The 9,645-nt window shown below is 51.6% G+C and overlaps 1 protein-coding gene across 1 annotated transcript in view; it reads right to left on the bottom strand.

Annotated features, from left to right (window-relative positions):
• The window catches only part of LOC141192283 (gastrula zinc finger protein XlCGF66.1-like), a 364,897-nt gene that overhangs the window by 76,295 nt on the left and 278,957 nt on the right, over positions 1–9,645 (bottom strand). The window lies entirely within an intron of this gene.

The following is a 9,645-nucleotide window of genomic DNA, read 5'->3' as shown; positions in this document are numbered from 1 at the left end:
CGAGGTGTACGGAGCAGAGCCGTGTGTGTACGGAGCGGAGCCGGGTGTGTACGAGGCGTACGGAGCGGAGCCGTGTGTGTACGAGGTGTACGGAGTGGAGCCGCTCGCGTAGAAGGTGTACGGAAAGGAACAGCGTGTGTACTGAGCGGAGCCGTGTGTGTATGAGGTGTGCATATCTGTGCGCTGTAAGGTGGCTGCCGGACAGGTCGTGGACGGGAGGTATGTGTCCCCGAAGTACCAAGCTTCGGTGATGTAGGACCCGGAGAAGCAGGCTCCAGCACACATAGTGCTGAGAGGGAGTTAATGGGCCCGGATTAAAGGGCCGGGTTTTACGAGCAGCTGAAAAAGCTGGGGGAGAGGAACAGCGTGTGAGCGAGGTTTATGGAGCAGAGCCGTGCGTGTACGAGGTGTGCGTATCTGTGCGCTGTAAGGTTGCTGCCGGACAGGTCGTGGACGGGAGATATGTGTCCCTAAAGTACCAAGCTTCGGTGATGTAGGACCCGGAGAAGCAAGCTCCAGCACACATAGTGCTGAGAGGGAGTTAATGGGCCCAGATTAAAGGGCTGGGTTTTACGAGCAGCTGAAAAAGCTGGGGGAGAGGAACAGCGTGTGAGCGAGGTTTATGGAGCAGAGTCGTGCGTGTACGAGGTGTGCGTATCTGTGCGCTGTAAGGTTGCTGCCGGACGGGTCGTGGACGAGAGGTATGTGTCTCTGAAGTACCAAGCTTCGGTGATGTAGGACCCGGAGAAGCAGGCTCCAGCACACATAATGCTGAGAGGGAGTTAATGGGCCCAGATTAAAGGGTCGGGTTTTAAGAGCAGCTGAAAGAGCTGGGTGGGATCAGCTGCTCACTTACCTCCAGTCCAGGTCTTGGAGGGCCTGATTTAAGACAGCTGCGCCTGTCTCAGTGTGTTGTGTGTTGTGCAAGGTGAGCAGACCTTGCATGTGCTGCTCAGAGTCTGCTGGAGACAGAGAAAAGTACTATATTTAAACGGCTGAAGCCGTGCTGCATATGGACGGGTTATTTTGAATTTTGTTCTATTATACCTTTTGTGCCAGAAAAAGTCTGTTATGTTTTGTTTTCCTGGTTGGTTTATGCACATTTAATAAACCACCAGTTTGCTTTGGAATCTGAGGACTTCATTCCTGTGTGAACCTGCACCTACCCGAGAGCTAATCTGTCACAAATTGGTGGAGAATGTGGGCACAAATCCCAAGGGGCAGTGTGACTGCTACAGGAAAACGTATATGTCCTTGGTGAAGGCCGCCAGCCAGCAAGGTTCGTCCGGCAGCATGGAGGAGCTGATAAAGCAACTGGTGCAGGCGAATATGCATCAGCAGCAAGCTCAGCAGGAGACTAACAAATTAATAGTACAACAGTTCCAGCTTCAACAGCAATAGATGCAGCAGTAGGAACAGATGACGCTCCTGGTGGAGGCCCTCCGTATCAGTGAAGCCGCACCACCTCCAGGCCAAAGCGACAAGACCCAGGTGAGGAAAACCGTGAGAGGGGCGTTGCAAACGATGACTCCGGGGGATGACGTTGAGGTGTTCCTGGCCGTGTTTGAGAGGGTGGCGGACCGTGAGAGACTACCACCGGAGCAGTGGGTGGAGGATCTTGTGCCATATCTGATCGGGGAACCACAGAAGGCGTATTTTGATCTGGCACTGCAGGATTCTAAGGAGTATAGCAAGTTTAAAGCTGAGATCCTGGCGCGGCTGGGCATAACCTTGCAGTCAGAGTACAACGAGTCCACCTCTGGGACTTCCACAGGGACAAACCTCCTTGGTCACAAATGTTTGATCTTCTGCACCTGGTACAGAAGTGGCTGCAGCTAGAGACTTGTTCCCCAGCCAGATGGTCGAGAGAGTGGTCATAGATCGGTTTATCCACTCTCTGCCAAAGCCGATTTAGTCCACTGTTGCCCAGGGAAATCCCCAAAATGCAGACAACCTGGTGGGCCTAGTAGAGAGGTACCGGGCGGTAGAGGGTTCCTTGGGTGGTCAAGCAGTGGTTAGGTAACCTTTCTAGGGCTCCAAAAGAAGGGGACTAAATCTTCTTCACTGGGCGTTCGTCCAAAGTCCAAGAGGCAGATGAATCGCAGCTGGGGAATCAGTCCCAATCCATCCTCTGTTGGAGTTGTCATGCCCCTGGCCATATAGCTGCTCGGTGGCCCAGGAACTCTGAGCCAATGGGCTGTAGCGTAGGCCGGCATTGCTCCTACTTTGCCTACCCTGCCTGTAGCGCGGTTCATCAACACGGCGAGAGCCCTCAGGCGTGCTCAGTGTCCGTGAACGGATGCAAGTGTCTGGACTGCTGGACTCAGGAAGTTTGGTAACCCTGATAAGCGCCAAACTCCCTCATTGGCTGGTTCCTGAGAAGGTGGTGGGTGTCCGGTGTATCCATGGGGACGCTAAAATATGTCCTGTTGCCCGGGTGGATGTAAATGCGGACTGTGGCACCACAGCTCAGGAAGTGGGGGTCGTTAAAGACTTGTTGCACCTGATAATAATCGGACGGGACTGTGCATTATTCTGGGACGTGGGGGAAAGTGGTGACACCTGGTTGCTCAGATGACAGCCAGAACACCCCTGAAGAAACCTTGCCGCAGGCCGTAACCGAAGAGTTTCCCATGTGTGTTTGTGGGCGATGAGGATGGGGCAGCATCCCCTGACGCCAACATCCCTGAGCTGGAGGTATCCAAGGGAAACTTTAGAACTGCCCAACTCAGGGATTTAACTCTTAAAGGGACATTTGATAATGTGTCTATACTTAACGTTGTTGCTCAAGAGCCGGGGGTGACACCAGATACCCATACTTTGCTGTCAATGGGGACTTGCTATACCGAGTCACCAAGGTGAGAGGGGAGCTCGTCGAGCAGTTGCTGGTGCCGGGAACATACAGTCGTAAGGTATTAGACATGGCCCATGCACATGTGTTAGGTGGTTGCTTGGGGGTAGAAAAAACACAGGAACTAATCCTCCAGAGGTTCTATTGACCAGGTTGTCACCGAGAAATTGTAAATTATTGTAGGTCCTGTCCCACCTGCCAGCTGACCTACCCCGGTGACACGCCTCCGGTGCCATCACCTATCATTGAGGTGCACTTTGATCGCATAGCCATGGATCTGGTGGGGCCCCTGTTAAAGTCCCCCAGAAGGCATCAGTATATCCTGGTGGTACTCGACTATGCGACATGGTATCCGAAAGCTACCTCCAAGTGTATAGCTCGGGAGTTGGTCCATTTTATTTCTAGAACGGGGTTACCTAAGGAGATCCTAACTGATCAAGGGACCCCATTTATGTCAAAGGTGTTGAGAAAGTAGTGCAAAACTCTGCAAATCACACAACTACGGACCTCAGTCTACCATCCACAGACGGATGGCTTGGTGGAAAGGTTCAACAAAACCTTCAAGGCCATGTTAAAGAAGGTCGTAGAGAAGGACGGCCGAGACTGGGACTGCCTACTTCCGTACCTTCTCTTCTCCATCAGAGAGGTACCACAGTCCTTTACTGGATTCTCCCCTTTTGAACTGTTGGATGGCTGACACCCCAAGGACTCCTGGATGTGGCAAAGGAGACCTGGGAGGTGGAGTCTATACCCTACAGGAGTGTAATCGAAGACGTGGCCCAAATGCAAGCGAGAATTGCCAGGGTGATGCCCATCGTGAAAGAGCACCTCCTCCAAGCACAAGAGGCGCAATATAGGATGTACAATAGATCAGCACGATTGAGACACTTCAACCCTAGGGATCGGGTACTGGTACCTACAGTGGAGAGCAAATTCCTGGCGAAGTGGCAGGGCCCCTACGAAATAGTTGAAAAGGTTGGTGAGGTCAACTATAAACTCCACCAGCCAGAGAGAAGGAAGCCCTACCAGGTGTACCACGTCAACTTGATTAAGCCATAGCGAGATAGGGAACCCATGGAAGCTTCGTGTTTAGTAGCTGAGCCTGACGCTGATGTGAAAGAGGTCAAGATGGCAGAGTCACTGTCACTTGCCCAAAAGCAACAGTGCAAAGAGTTGCTACAGCAAAATAAAGACCTGTTTTCGGAGTTGCCAGGACTCACTCAGGTCATAGAGCATGAAGTACTCACAGAGCCTCATGTTCGTGTCAACCTAAAACCATATCGGAGACCAGAGGCCTGCAGAGAGGTGATCTCGAAAGAGGTGAAGTGGATCCTGAACCTGGGAGTCATTGAGGAGTCCAAGAGTGGCTGGTCCAGTCCTATAGTCTTAGTGCCGAAAGCAGATGGAGAATCACGGTTTTGCAACGACTATAGGAAGCTGAACGAGGTCTTGAAGTTCGACGCCTACCCAATGCCTAGGTTAGATGAGCTTATTGAAAGGCTAGGACCCGCTCGGTACATCACCACCCTGGACCTCACCAAAGGATATTGGCAAATTTCCCTGTCCAAAGAGGCCAAGGAGAAGATGGCCTTCTCGATGCCAGACGGATGTTATCAATATGTCAGGATGGCGTTTGGGTTGCAGGGAGCTCCGGCCACCTTCCAGAGAGCCATGGACTGGATCTTAGCACCCCGCAAAAAGTATGCAGCGGCCTACCTAGATGACATCATCATATTCAGCCAGGACTGGGAAAGTATTTTTGGAAAAGTTCAAGCCATACTTGACACCCTAAGGAAGGCGGCTTTACCATCAACCTGAAGAAATGTGCCATAGAGATTGAGGAAGCAAAGTATCAGGGCTACGTGGTTGGTAGAGGAGAAATAAAACCACAAATAAATAAGGTCGAGGCGATCCTGAACTGGCCACAGCCCCTCTCGAAGAAGCAGGTCAGGGCATTTCTAGGCATCGTGGGCTACTATCGAAGATTTGTCCCTAACTTTGCCCTGATAGCAGACGGATCTGCTGAAAGGGACGAAGTCAGCTATGGCCAAGTGGTCTACGGAAGCTGAAGTGAACTTCCAGGAATTGAAACTGGCCCTCTGTAAACAGCCAGTCTTGGTGGCACCCAACTTCTATAAAGAGTTTGTGGTCCAGATGGATGCAACGGATGTTGGGGTGGGAGCAGTCTTGTCCCAGCAGATTAACAGAGAGGAACACCCTCTAATGTACCTCAGTCGGAAACTGTCCACATGCGAGAAGAACTACTCTATAGTGGAAAAAGAATGTTTAGCCATCAAGTGGGCGTTGGACACTCTGAGATATTGCCTGTTAGGTAGAAGGTTCAGGTTAGTGTCGGACCATGCCCCACTGCGGTGAATGTGAGAAAAGAAGGGGAACAATGCCCGAGTAACTAGATGGTTCCTAGCCCTTCAAGATTTTAGTTTCCAGGTAGAGCATAGGCCTGGGAAACAACATGGGAATGCTGATGCCCTGTCAAGGGTCTATTGTATGGTGGCAGAAGGTGCCAAGGCCCCCGCTTTGGGTAGAAGGGGGGTATGTAAGGTTGCTACCGGACAGGTCGTGGACGGGAGGTATGTGTCCCCGAAGTACCAAGCTTCGGTGATGTATGACCCGAAGAAGCTGGCTCCAGCACACATAGTGCTGAGAGGGAGTTAATGGGCCCGGATTAAAGTGCCGGGTTTTACGAGCAGCTGAAAAAGCTGAGGGAGGGGAACAGCTGCTCACTTACCTCCAGTCCAGGTCTTATAAGGCCTGATTTAACCCTCCGTCAGGGGCAACTGATCTGACAGGCGCAGCTCACTTAGTTTCATTTCTCTATTTTCAGTGGTTTGTCTGGGAAACACCCTCCTCCCAGTACCTTCCTAACTTTAAAGGCTGTGTGATTATGTGTATTCTCATTTATTACATTCTTATTAAGGTAACTGATCACTTTTAGAGCATTGAAATTTTAAAAAAAGGAAAATATAGCCAATTTTCTAGCCTGTGCCTGACATGCACAATGCCCCTAAACTCGTTATGAAACATATTTCCCCTGACGGAAGGTTAAGACAGCTGCACCTGTCTCAGTGTGCTGTGTGTTGTGCAAGGTGAGCAGACCTTGCATGCGCTGCTCAGAGTCTTCTGGAGGCAGAGAAAAGCACTACATTTAAACGGCTGAAGCGTGCTGCATATGGACGGGTTATTTTGAGCTTTGTTCTGTTATACCTTTTTGTTCCAGAAAAAAGGCTGTTATGTTTTGTTTTCCTGGTTGGTTTATGGACATTTAATAAACCACCAGTTTGATTTTGAACCTGCAGGCTGCATTCCTGTGTGAAACTGCGCCTACCCAATAGCTGATCCGTCACAGCATGTAAAAGGGGTGCGAAGCAGAGCCGTGCGTGTACGAGGTGTGCATAGCCGTGCGTGTACAAGGCGTACGTAGCAGGGCTTTACGTGTACAAGGTGTACGGAGCGGAGCCGTGCGTGTACGAGGTGTACGAAGTGGAGCCGTGTGTTGTGGTGTTTACAAGGCGTTCTTTATACTCCATTTAAAGTCTGGCAGTTGTGTGTTGTTCCAAACTATTCACACTTGGTCGCTGACCAATACCATACTACAAGGCCAGTACCTAAAACCGTGGTCGTCATACATATCAGATATTACTGCGATACTAATCCAGAAATTTTTAGGGAAAGTGTCAAATATTCCCTCACCTACTGTACTCACCCATCCCTTGTAGATTGTGAGCCCTCGCCGGCAGGGTTCTCTCTCCTCCTGTACCAGTCGGTTACTGATTTTTGTTCAAATTATTGTACTCGTTGTTTGCTATGTATACCCTTTTACACATGTAAAGCGCCAAGGAATTAGTGGCGCTATAATAATAATTATACTCCGTTTAACCCCTTAAGGACTGAGCCACTTTTTTAGGTTAGTGACCAGGCCATTTTTTTTTTAAATTCTGACCATTGTCACTTTATGAGGTAATAAATCTGGAACGATTCAACGGATCCCCCTGATTCTGAGACTGTCTTTTTTTTGTGACGTTGTACTTCACAACATTGGTAAAATTTCTTTGACATGACTTACGTTTATTTGTGAAAAAAAAAATGGAAATTTGGCGAAAATTTTGAAAATGTCACAATTTTCATACTTTGAATTCCTATGCCTTTAAATTGGAGAGAGATTTCACTAAAAAATAGTTAATAAATAACATTTCCCACATGTCTAACATGTCTACTTTACATCAGCACAATTTTGGAACCAATTTTTTTTTTATTAGGTAGCTATAAGGGTTAATAGTTGACCAGCGATTTTTCCAACAAAATTTACAAAACCATTTTTTTAGGGACCACATTACATTTGAAGCGACTTTGAGGGGTCTATATGACAGAAAATACCCAAAAGTGACACCATTCTAAAAACTGCACCCCTCAAGGTGCTCAAAACAACATTCATGAAGTTTATTAGCCCTTCAGGGGCTTCACAGGAACTAATGGAATGTGAATGGAAAAAATTAACATTTTATTTTTTCCCACAAAAATTTTATTTTGTCCAAAATTTTGCATTTTCACAAATCTAACATGAGAAAATGGACCATGCAATTTGTTGTGCAATTACTCCTGAATACGCTGGTATCCCATATGTGGTGGAAAACTAATGTTTGGGGCACGGCAGGGCTCGGAAGAAAAGGAGCACCATTCGACTTTTGCAACAAAAAATTGGCTGGAATCGATAGCGGATGCCATGTTGCGTTTCAAGAGCCCCTGATGTGCCTAAATAGTGGAAACCCCCTACAAGTGACCCCATTTTGGAAACTAGACACCTCAAGGAATTTATCAAGATATGTAGTGAGCACCTTGAACCCACAGGTGCTTCACAGAAGTTTATGACGTTGAGCCGAGAAAATAAAAAATCTTATTTTTACCACAAAACTTCTGTTTTATGCCCAAATTTAGCATTTTCAGAATAGGAAAAAGAGAAAATGCACCATACCATTTGTTGTGCAATTTCTCCTGAATACGCTGATACCCCATATGTGCTCCGTACGCCTCGTACACACACGGCTCCGCTCCATACACCTCGTACACACGCGGCTCCGCTCCGCACACCTCGTACACACGCGGCTCCGCTCCGCACACCTCGTACACACGCGGCTCCGCTCCGCACACCTCGTACACACGTGGCTCCGCTCCGTACACCTCGTACACACGCGGCTCCGCTCCGTACACCTCGTACACAAGCGGCTCCGCTCCGTACACCTCGTACACACGCGGCTCCGCTCCGTACACCTCGTACACGCGCGGCTCCGCTCCGTACACCTCGTACACGCGCGGCTCCGCTCCGTACACCTCGTACACGCGCGGCTCCGCTCCGTACACCTCGTACACGCGCGGCTCCGCAAACATCATACACACGCGGCTCTGCTCCGTACACCTCGTACACACGCAGCTCTGCTCCGTACACCTCGTACACACACGGCTCCTCTCCGTACACACACGGCTCCGCTCCGTACACCTTGTACACACGCACGGCTCTGCTCCGTACACCTTGTACACACGCGGATCCACTCCGTACACCTCGTACATGCGCGACTCCTTACACCTCGTACACACGCGGCTCCGCTCCGCACACCTCGTACACACGCGGCTCCGCTCCGCACACCTCGTACACACGTGGCTCCGCTCCGTACACCTCGTACACACGCGGCTCCGCTCCGTACACCTCGTACACACGCGGCTCCGCTCCGTACACCTCATACACGCGCGGCTCCGCTCCGTACACCTCGTACACGCGCGGCTCCGCTCCTAACACCTCGTACACGCGCGGCTCCGCAAACATCATACACACGCGGCTCTGCTCCGTACACCTCGTACACACGCAGCTCTGCTCCGTACACCTCGTACACACACGGCTCCTCTCCGTACACACACGGCTCCGCTCCGTACACCTTGTACACACGCACGGCTCTGCTCCGTACACCTTGTACACACGCGGATCCACTCCGTACACCTCGTACATGCGCGACTCCTTACACCTCGTACACACGCGGCTCTGCTCCGTACACCTCGTACACACGCGGCTCTGCTCCGTACACCTCGTACACACACGGCTCCGCTCCGTACACACATGGCTCCGCTCCGTACACCTCGTACACGCGCGGCTCCGCTCCGTACGTCTCGTACACGTGCGGCTCCGCTCCGTACGTCTCGTACACGTGCGGCTCCGCTCCGTACGTCTCGTACACGTGCGGCTCCGCTCCGTACGCCTCGTACACGGGCGGCTCCGCTCCGTACGCCTCGTACACGCGCGGCTCCGCTCCGTAAGCCTCGTACACGCGCGTCTCCGCTCCGTACGCCTCGTACACGCGCGTCTCCGCTCCGTACGCCTCGTACACGCGCGTCTCCGCTCCGTACGCCTCGTACACGCGCGTCTCCGCTCCGTACGCCTCGTACACGCGCGTCTCCGCTCCGTACGCCTCGTACACGCGCGTCTCCGCTCCGTACGCCTCGTACACGCGCGTCTCCGCTCCGTACGCCTCGTACACGCGCGTCTCCGCTCCGTACGCCTCGTACACGCGCGGCTCCGCGCGCCTCGTACACGCGCAGCTCTGCTCCGTGCGCCTCGTACAAGCGCGGCTCCGCAAGCCTCGTACACGCGCGGCTCCGCTCCGTACGCCTTGTACACGTGCGACTCCGCACCGTACGCCTCGTACACGTGCGGCTCCGCTCCGTACACCTCGTACACGCGCGGCTCCGCTCCGTACACCTCGTACACACAAGGCTCCGCTCCGTACACC

This window comes from Phyllobates terribilis, unplaced genomic scaffold (assembly GCF_046119375.1).
Source record: "Phyllobates terribilis strain yellow unplaced genomic scaffold, ASM4611937v1 Scaffold_56__1_contigs__length_8794411, whole genome shotgun sequence".
In the NCBI taxonomy this organism is placed as follows: Eukaryota; Metazoa; Chordata; class Amphibia; order Anura; family Dendrobatidae; genus Phyllobates; species Phyllobates terribilis.
Note: the sequence above shows the minus strand (reverse complement) of the source record. Positions and strands in the feature narration are given on the sequence as shown.